The sequence below is a fragment of the Aquila chrysaetos genome, chromosome 2, assembly GCF_900496995.4.
Source record: "Aquila chrysaetos chrysaetos chromosome 2, bAquChr1.4, whole genome shotgun sequence".
NCBI lineage: Eukaryota > Metazoa > Chordata > Aves > Accipitriformes > Accipitridae > Aquila > Aquila chrysaetos.
In genome coordinates, this window is record NC_044005.1 from 40,290,135 (window position 1) to 40,299,889 (window position 9,755).

The following is a 9,755-nucleotide window of genomic DNA, read 5'->3' on the forward strand; positions in this document are numbered from 1 at the left end:
ACCAGCTAGAATTGCAAGCTTAGTAGATTCAGGGGGCATGTGATAAGGTGGAATATATTTGGGTCTCAGTAGCACATTTGAAAAGAGTTCCTCAACCATCATTCAAATTGCCTTGGCTCTGACAAAGACTTAGCAATTTTAAAAACCGCCCAAAGCGCTGCTAATAAAGGATAGCTGGCAGTAAGGTATCAGGGGAGAGCACAAGAGAATCGTGGGGTGGTACTGAGATGTGCAATGTTAAATAGTCTGCAATCTGTATTCAGAACTATGCCCATGCAGGAGCCAGGTGGGGGAATAAGCATTACCTGGCTGCTCTTGCTGGAGAGTACTGGACAGGGAGGAGCTGTGGGCTCAGAGAAAGGAAAAATGGCTAGAAATAATATGGTGAAGTGTGTGGAAAATGCAAAGTGATCCCAAAATATAACTACTCACCGGGGCCAGCCTGGGGGCAGAACCCTGAAAGAGGTTTAAGCTTAGTAACAAACAGAATGATACGTAAAGCTGCAATGCAACAGGCTCACTAAGATATTATTCTTTACTGATTTCCATGGTATCCAAGCACTGCAGAGATTATATAAATAGACACTTTCTGGAGAAACTCTTCTCCCTACTAGGATATGTTAGGAATTTTTTTTACCGACTTTTGTATTTTGCAGTGAAGGGGTGAGCTAAATTGAGAAGACAGGGGCTTGTATTCAGGCTTGGTTACAATCAGATCATCCCATTCCTGCGAAGGAAGAATGAAGGCTGTACTGATAATATTGCTGGTAGCACTCGTCTGTCCTGAATTCACGCAAGCTTCATCCTGGTGCAGAGAGGACCGCTGCCCCTGGTAAATGCCACTGATGTGAGCGCTTGTCTCTGAAGCATGCCCCTGCTCAGAAGTCAGAGCTTGAATCTAATCCACTACTGAAGGACCAGCCAGAGGACTACCCAAAGCACCAGCGTGGTACCTTTGCAGCAGTGAGTGTGGGAGAACACGTGGGCTGCTGAATCTTCAGGCAGATGACATGATATTTTATTGCTCTCTATTTCTAGAAACCCTGAACCTTCGTTCCTAAGTGGCGTACGGTGCATTAGTGATGGTGGGAGGTGGCAAATGCATGATTCAGCATTGCCTAGGTCTTTGCCCTTCAGTACAGGTCCATCACACGTGTTGGAAAGAGCTTTTAACTCTGGGGTGGGTGGGAATGGGCTATTTGGCTGTGAGGGCAGTCCAGAAGGATGCTCCTGGGAGAGGGGCATGTGCCTCTGCACATGCTCTGGCTCTGTCCCTTAAATCTGCCCATCTTCCTAACGCATTGCACTCCTTCACCTAGTTTTAGGTATGTTTTAGACCTGTTTCCTACGGAAGGAAGTTTTGTGCAATCTTGTGGACTACCCATTTTGTCACGCTTATGTTTGAGCCTGTTAGTCAATTTCTACTGAATTTGACAAAGAGGGCCTCAAAAATAGTGAGGATCCTGTAAGTTTCACCAAAAAAAGTTGCATGCAGGGGAGAAGAAGCATCGTTCCAAAGTTCGCCTCTGAGAGTCACCAGTGCTGCAGCCCATGCCAGCCTGCATGTTATCATCAAAGTACTCTTCCAGGGGAGAGCTGCAAGGCAAAAAGAAGCTGTATTTTATAGGGATAGGAGGAGATGAGACCAAATTGTACGATGATTCCGCCCAAAAGGCAGTCAAACCTGAGGCACAAACCCCAAGAAAGCATGCCTGGTCATTTCTGTTGCTCACTGGGCTGCTCCATCCTGCTCTGGACTTGGCCCAGCCACCAGCAGCTGGATGGTGCTGGCTGCGTAGGGTCAGGGACTGAGGTCAGGAACAGCTGAACAAACCCTGTGTCTCTGCACAAAGAAATCTTAATGGGAGGCGGAGGAGGAGGCAGTGTCCAGGATGTCCCCAGATAGTATACACTGATGTCCATGAATCATAAGTTGCTCTGCAATCACAAGGCTGGGTCCTGTCCTTTTCCCCCAGTATAATCCTATTAAAGATCACAGGGTTGCAGCTCGTTATGCGAGAAGAATTTGACCTACGCTTCCCCCCCAAGCTGCTGTAATGAGGGCTAGTCTGTGGTGGGGGCTGTTGCTATGCTGAGAGGAAGGCAAATGAGGCAGATGTTTGAGGAAGGCATTGTGTTTTCTTAGTTTTTAACTGCTAATAAGGCAGCAGAGGAGAACAGCACATCATTGACTGATTCAGTGTGTCTTGGGGCTGGAAACACCCTCTGTTTGCAGCTGCAGGAGCTGCTCAGCTCTGTTAGCTGTCCACCCTGGAAAAAAACAGGACATCAGCTGAAGAAACGCAGCTTCTGCATGTTTCCTTTCATGTAAAATTACAGTGGTAGGCTTATTCCATGCTGCTTTAGTCTAGCTACACCTTAAGTGCATTAGAGCCCCACCCTGGAAGAGGTTGAACTGGAGCTGAAGCCTGAACATAAAGTAGCACAGCAGTAAAATTACACTCTTGTGTGTGCTGGCCCATCACTGGCACAGGCTTCTCTTGGAAGCAGCACAGTCTTCAAGCAAAGACCCAAGCAGAGAGAGTTTGTATTGGGGAGGACCATGCAAATCACAGCGCATCAGTCCATGAACGTTAGAGGTCAATTAATATTGAGGGTCATTTTATCCTCGAAGGTCCTTGAGCTTCCTCGCAGTAAGTCAGATGCCCGCAAGGGTGTCATGCTTCACGGACACTGCCATCTGCGAAGCAGAAAAAAAGAGAAATCGGCCAAATGATTTGCAGCCACAATAATCTAGAGATGATAAACGATGAACAACAGCAGGGTCGTCAGCTCTATCCAAACTGAGCATTAACTGTTCCTGTGAGTGCCAATAAAGGAAAAAAAGGTAATATTTTATGCTGCCCTGGGATGTTCTGCTTGTACTTTATAAACATGGAATTTCACCCACCTTCCTTTGTGTGAGGCAGCTTGTGCTACGGTGCCCGAGAGCCTCGCAGGCAGCATCGCAGTGCTTTGGCTAAGGCTGTGCAGCAGACCTCCGACGGAAGGGCTCCTGGCACAGGTGCCCTGGCCCTGCAGCAGCCACGGGTCCCCTCCCAGCTGCTCAGAAAGGCCACCAGTGCACGGCATTCTCGGGGGATTTTGAACAGGTATGAAGCACTTTAAAACACGCTTCAACCCGCTAGAGCAGCACAACTCGCTGCTACTGGGGAAACGAAGCTGCGCTCATAGAAAGCCATGGCTGCGGCTAGTCCTGGTCACCTTGTTATAGGTGCACTACAAAAAGGCATTAAATTATTTTACTTTAACCCCTTTCTGTATACCTCCCACACCCCTCAAGAAGTGCTAGCGTTTCAGCTGGATTGAGACGACACCCCCCCCCAGCCTGGCTGTGCGGGCAGCATCAAGCGTGGCAGGGAACATGTACGTGCAAAGGGCTGCTTGAAACTTGGGGTATACTGTTAGCATGAAGCCCTCGTTCTTAGTTTTGTTCCAATGCTTAAAGGAATATACTCTTTTCAGAATCGCCCAGGAAACAGAAATCACAGGAAATTCATACTGCAGACGTAGCTACATTTTTTTTTTTTTTTTCCCTTTGGTGAAACACGCTTCACAGACCTGGGGTAGCTGCTGCTTTGAAGTGACACAATCTCTGCCATTACAGTGGAGAGGTTTGAGTGCAGATATTCAGCTGTAAAGAGTGGTGGAGGTGACAAGGACCATGCCAGTTTTAGTCAGCAGTTGTCAAGGGCTTCCCGAGTCTGTATCTCCCAGCAAACACTTTATCAGGGAGTGTAAAAGCCCTGCGTTCCCAGCTATTGCATCTCTTTCAGGAAAGGGCTGGGGATGTGTGGCAAATATTGGTGGGTTCCTGAGGAGCAAGGAAACTTGTGGGAAAATCCATGCATCGTACTGATGCAATGCTGCTTGCCAAGCAACTTTGGAAACCTTCCTTCATGTTGTTTGAAAATTCATGGAAAATAAGTTGCTTCTGAAACATATTAGCGACTTAGTATTTTCCCACTGGAAAACATTTTCTTGCAAAATATACTACTGTTTCTCCTCATGTCTGTAGGGCCTTTGGTGGAAAATGCATCTTGGCCAGTGATAGTTTCAAGTGGAGACAAATAAAGTACACAGGTCTCTTCTTCACATGAGCTAAGGTTGAAACCCTGGGTTGCTGTGGGTGCAGATAACTCCTGTTCAGGACGGACCCTTGCACATGGCAGCATTTGCAGACGGAGCAGATGCAGGGTCTCAAGCCAGACATCAGCACAGAGGTGAGAGTTATCCTTCTGCTTTGCTACCCAACTTGCTGTCTTACTGAATAAATTGGCTGCAGCTAAACTTGGCTCTGCTGTCCAGGCTTCTTTTAATAAACTTAAGTCTCCATCAGAGTGCTCCAGAAAGTTTGATATGACATCACTGCTGAATAAACAGAAACCAGTATCGAGTGGATTTGCTGGAGAGTGCATTCAAGACCTCAGCTATAATGCCAAAGTTCAGAGTGATTCAAAATACCATAGATCCCTTGTGATTTATAACCATCTAATCAGTGCTTTAAAGCAGTTATGGACAGGCAGAGAAAGCAAGGGTGACCTACCACGAGTAATACTTGCCCATGAGAAAAGAAAGAAAACAAAATGAGATAGTAGCATTCTGGAAGCAGTTTAAAGCCCTGATGTGCCTCTAGATACCTGTCTGAAAAGAGACGCCCCATAGCCCCAGCCTCATGAGGCTGGTGGGGATATTTGTATTCGTTTCAACAGGGCGGGTTCCAAAGCAAACGCTCTCCTGTGCAGCCTTTCCTGCAGCCCAGAGCAAAGGTGGCACTAAACCTCAGCCAGAACCAGGACAAGTCATCTGTACTTAACTGCATCACTGTTTCTCCTCTTCACCCCTCCACCACCACGTGCCAGTAAACTCTTACTGACCTCTACTGTTCCTCCACCTCCAGATGATGTGGGCAATCTGCGTTTGTGTGGTTGCACCAACAGCTTGCGTCTAGAAAACCTGGGTCACACCGAGGGGGAGGCAAAGCTGGAAGGGGCTGCACTCGGCAGGGGAGGTTTGGAGGAGACATGTGTCCAGGGAGAACCATCAGGGAAAAAGATCTGAGCCACCACGTGGGCACCTTGGAGGTGCTTACACAAGCAGGCCAAGACCAGTTGTTGTTTAAATGTTTCTAGGCTGTCCACAGGCACCAGGGTAAAGCTAATTGTCATCGAAAGAGGAAGCTGCATTTTGTGGTTGAAACAGTATTTCCCAACCTTGTGGTTACCAGAGTAGTCCCAAAGGGGCCACAGACCAGAGGAAAAGTGCATGGCAAGTGCAAACGGATAGGGGAAGCTGTGTCAGATGAATATAGGCTTCTGCTGCTCAGGTGATAAAAGAATCTTTCTTCTCCCTCTGCCTCTGACATACGTAGATACAGGTTTATCACAGCAGGCTGCTGCCAAGCAGCTCCCTGGGACAGCACCACAGATGACTGTCTTTCAAGCTGCCTTCAGATGGGGAGCGTAGGAGAGGGTGCCCCTGGAGGAAATGTCAGAGATGGAGAAGCAAAAAGGAACAAGCCAGGAGGGGAGGACCAAAAAAAGAAAGGAAAAAGGTGCTGGAAGGTCAAAACAAAATGGGAGGGGCAGTTAACAAGAAACTGAACAGCTGAGGAAGGAGACTCCAACGAACACAAGGCACGGACCGAGCAGCCAGTACTGAGGTGCTCCGACAGGGGTTAAAAATGGGATGGTACAATAGGACTGATGTGGATGTCTGGGAGATATAGTTCCGAGTGTAGGTTTAGACTCTAGGGTTAATGTGTACTGGAGCAGTTGAGAGAGAGGAGCTTTAACACGGTCAGCATCAGCTGGCCGTGTGGACACTGGCTGGGAAGCCCTCCGAGCAAGCTGTAAAAGCAGCAGAGAGGCAGGTCAGCATTCAGATGCCCAGTCCTGCCGTGTCCTGCACTGACACGGCTGCTACGCGTGCCGGGACCGCCGGCGGCTCCACAACGACGCGGGCCTCCTTTAGCTCAGGCTCCCACCAGGCACCCTCGTCACGTTGCCTCTGCCGGCACCAGTAGCTGATTCCAGCCCCAGAGCCCCTGAACGCTGTACGACTTCTTGCTCCAGCAAAGCAGAAAAGAGTTAACTCCCCCTCAGTTCTCGTCCACAAAAGAGAAGATGGAAATGTTTCATACTGTGCTATTTTTAAATCGTTCAAGAAACGTATTACTAGCAGAAGAACAGCGTAACTGACATTTCCCAGAACCGGCTGATGAAAGTGCACAACACAGTGCACTCCTCTTGGGCAGTCCAGGAAAGGTAGAACAGCTTAAAATACCTTGCAAATAGAAAGAAAAAGCAGGAAACCATTACAGTGTTCTGTAGGCAACACCCCAAAGTCCATTTTAGCTGTTAGCCATTGTACTTAAGGCAATAGAGAGCAATTAAGCAATGAGACCACTGCAAGGTTTGTTTCCCCATTGAATCCTAAAAATAGCTCCAGCTCGTTGCCAGTGAAAGGTATCGCACTGACAGGGCCAGAGACCAGAGGCACCTACCCAGATGTTACATAAACCTCTGTAACGAGGGTATTCTTTAAAGTGGGGGGGTCCCCAGCCATTTAGGCTGCGGGATGGACACTTGGGAGCTCCCTGAGCAGCCATTTAGGCTGCGGGATGGACACTTGGGAGCTCCCTGAGCTGTTGACTTCTCTCCACTATGACCTGGGCTGAGACCCACCAACTGGCTTCACAGGATCTGCCAAATGACTCACGTGTTCCTTATGGAGGCAGCATGTGGCATCAATTAATGTACCTAAAACTCACTCAGAAACAGGCACAGGTAGGACAACTCATAACAGCTGCATACGAAAGGGTCTGAAATGTCCCATATAATCAAATAATTATTGCTACGCTCAGACAGCAGAGCATTGTCTTTCTGAGGGCTTATTATTTCTAAGGGCTGTTAAAGATAAATTTTGCAGTGGTTATTCCAGACTAATTTTCATGTAGAATAAATTCAGGTATTAATGAAGTTGGGCTTTTCTGTGGCCTGCATGAGGCAGGAGGTCAGGCAAAGAGATTACCCTGGCCTCTTCTGAATTTATAATGTCGGAAGGAATGCAAGCCCCTTGTCAAAACACACCAGCAAGCGATAGAGCCGGCACTGCTGGGAGGTGCGCTGCAGTGAAAAACAGGTGTCCTGAAGAGCCTGTCAGAAAACACCCTTCCTGTTGGAGTGGATAGTAAAATTTCTACCCAGATCATAAATGTGGCTTCCCCACTTCCCCTTTGTTTTCATTACGGGCCAAAAAAAACCCCCAAACCCTTTCTTCCTTGGTTTTGAGGAAGCAGTTTGAAATGCAGTTTCTGTGTCGCAGCTGGCCAGCGCTCTCATTGCGAGGAGCGAGCGAGCTCCAAGGCGAGCGTCTCCTGCCAGCTGAGGAACGCCATCCCTTGACAGCTCGGCATGCCCCAAAGTGCTTTTGGTGCTACCTTCAAACCTGGCGTGCACAGCAGTCCCCGGAGCAGCGCTGTGCACGTGATGTCCCGAGCCCAAGCCGGGCTTCCATCGCCTGCCTCCTGTGCTGCTGCGATGGGGGACGCTGGAGAAAGCACCTCCCAGCCTTTGAGGCGTTTGTAGGAGAGAGCAAGTTAACAAGTCTCTGAGCAGTACAAGCAAATCTAATGTGTGACTTGCTGTGCCTTCCTCACTTGCAAGCCATCATTTGTACATATTTGTCGTGGTACCTAGCGGGAGGCAGGCAAAATGCACAGAGATGGGGAAATTCTCTCAGTCACGAAGAAGAAATATTAGCAAATACCAGTGGTAGCATAGATGTGCCCTTGGACAAAACAGAGGCACTAGGAACTGCTTGGGGACCCGGTACAGGTTATACACTGAACAGCAACTGTGCACAAAGACGCAGGTACGTTTTGATTCAATCCTTTCGCTGCAGGGCACCTTTTAGATATAAGGAGCCTATCTACTGCAGGGCAAGTACTGCAAGTTAGTTATAGATGGTTGTTAGAAGATCACTAAAACACTTTATTCTCCAACAGGACCTTTGCATTCATGTCACGAAAGGGATCCGGAAGCACAGTGGTGACATTTTCAGTCTGGCTGTGATGGTACTGCATCTGGAGAAAAAAGTACTCCTGCAAGAGGGTTTAAGATTTGATGCTCTCCTTTCAGGAGGCTTGTCTCTGTACAAACCCCAAGTTTTCTTCCATGATGAGATTCTCTAAAGTGTCAGGCAGGTTTGTACAAAATGACTAGGCCTATTTTGCTGTGTACTTCTGTCCTCCTACATGGCCTCCGCCAATGCAGGCCACCGGTGGCTCCCTGGAATGGTCATGAACCTTCGGTCGGGCGGTGGGGTCATGCTGCTTGCAATTCCCCAAAGGCAGGGTTTGTCTGTTGTACCTAGAGCTGAACAACATCCTATCCAGGGAACAGACTGGCAGTGCTCTGGCCTGAACAAACTCTTAGTCCTCTTCTATCTAACATCTCCTACCAAAGGAGGTCTAAGCTGCCTGTGGACACTTAATCAATGAGCAGAGTGATGGGGTGGAAGGACAGTGCTTGTCTCCAGGCCACATAGATGCAGAAGCTGTCACAAAGAGGCGTTAAGAATTTGTCCAGGGCTGCAAAACAAGCGGGCAGCAGAGCCGGGAGCTCACCCTCCCACTTCTCTGACCCAAGCACGAGAGTAATATTCCCTCCTGTGCAAGCAGCCCTAGGAAGGGCAGCTGAGAAGGGATGGGTGTGGGAAATGCTGTGTGCAGGAAAAAAATGAGCGTATCCATTTTTATTCTACTTTTTGTGTGTGCAGAGGGGGAAGAGGTGGTGCAATTTGCCTAGAGGGCGGTTTCCACAACTGGAAATATTTAATTAAGTAAATGATTTTCCTAGTAGTATTTTAAAAGGTTATATCCCCAATTAACAGTGCATTAGACCTAGCCTGAGCTCCATTTTGATATGCTCAGTGGACTGTGAGGAATTTACTGTCAGCTTAAGAGAGACAAAAAAGGTAGAAGTCAAATCGGTGGCAAAATGCAGTTTCTGGCTCCTTGTCAAAGCACCCGCATGCCTCATTACCTTGGTTTAAAGCCAACAGACTAGCTTAACAGGGCTGTTTATTACTCCCTTCCCTTCCACCTATACTAAAAAGGAGGTTTCAGCTACAAATCCTCTCTTTGCTAAGTTGTACTTCTCTTTTTTTTTTTTAGATAGATACCCTTTCTTAGACTGCCTTACTCAAGCGCGGCGTTTGCATACAGCTGATAAATGCCACCTGGTGACGACGTCTCTCAGGCCATTTCGAACAATATCCTGTCTCCATACCAGCTGTTTCTGCTGGGAACATTATTGTACCGTGCTGCCAGACTTGGAGCCAAATGATCCTGGGGAGAAGGGGAGAGGGTGTTAATGAGATAATAAAAGTGTACGCTCACTATTTTCTACTGCAGTGTAAATGTGGCTTTTTCTTGACTATAAAGCCTGTTTAGCCATTGGAACGTGGCTCCGCCAAAAAGAAATGTTGATTCCTTTTTTTATTGCAGCCCTTACAGCATTGCACCACATGAATTGTCAGCCTTTTCTTCCTCTCTTTACCAGAAAGCATCTGTCCTGTTTCCTTCAGGTCCCATGTAGCACAGACACCCAGCGTGGTGTTCAATTCCTTTGCACCAATCAACCTGCTGTAAAGACAGCCCTAGGAGATGGATATATACGAGGGACATAAGTGCCCCCGCTACAGCAGTATCCCTTACTGCTTAGGGGATG

At 48.0% G+C, this 9,755-nt stretch overlaps 1 long non-coding RNA gene across 1 annotated transcript in view; it reads left to right on the forward strand.

Moving 5' to 3' along the window:
• Positions 1-9,491, forward strand: part of LOC115348222 — a 28,122-nt gene extending 18,631 nt beyond the window's left edge. The window contains exons 4-6 of the long non-coding RNA XR_003925769.2: positions 815-963; positions 7,348-7,896; positions 9,200-9,491. This is a non-coding gene — a long non-coding RNA (uncharacterized LOC115348222). The remainder of the gene's footprint in view (positions 1-814; positions 964-7,347; positions 7,897-9,199) is intronic.
• Positions 9,492-9,755: the final 264 nt, after the last annotated feature.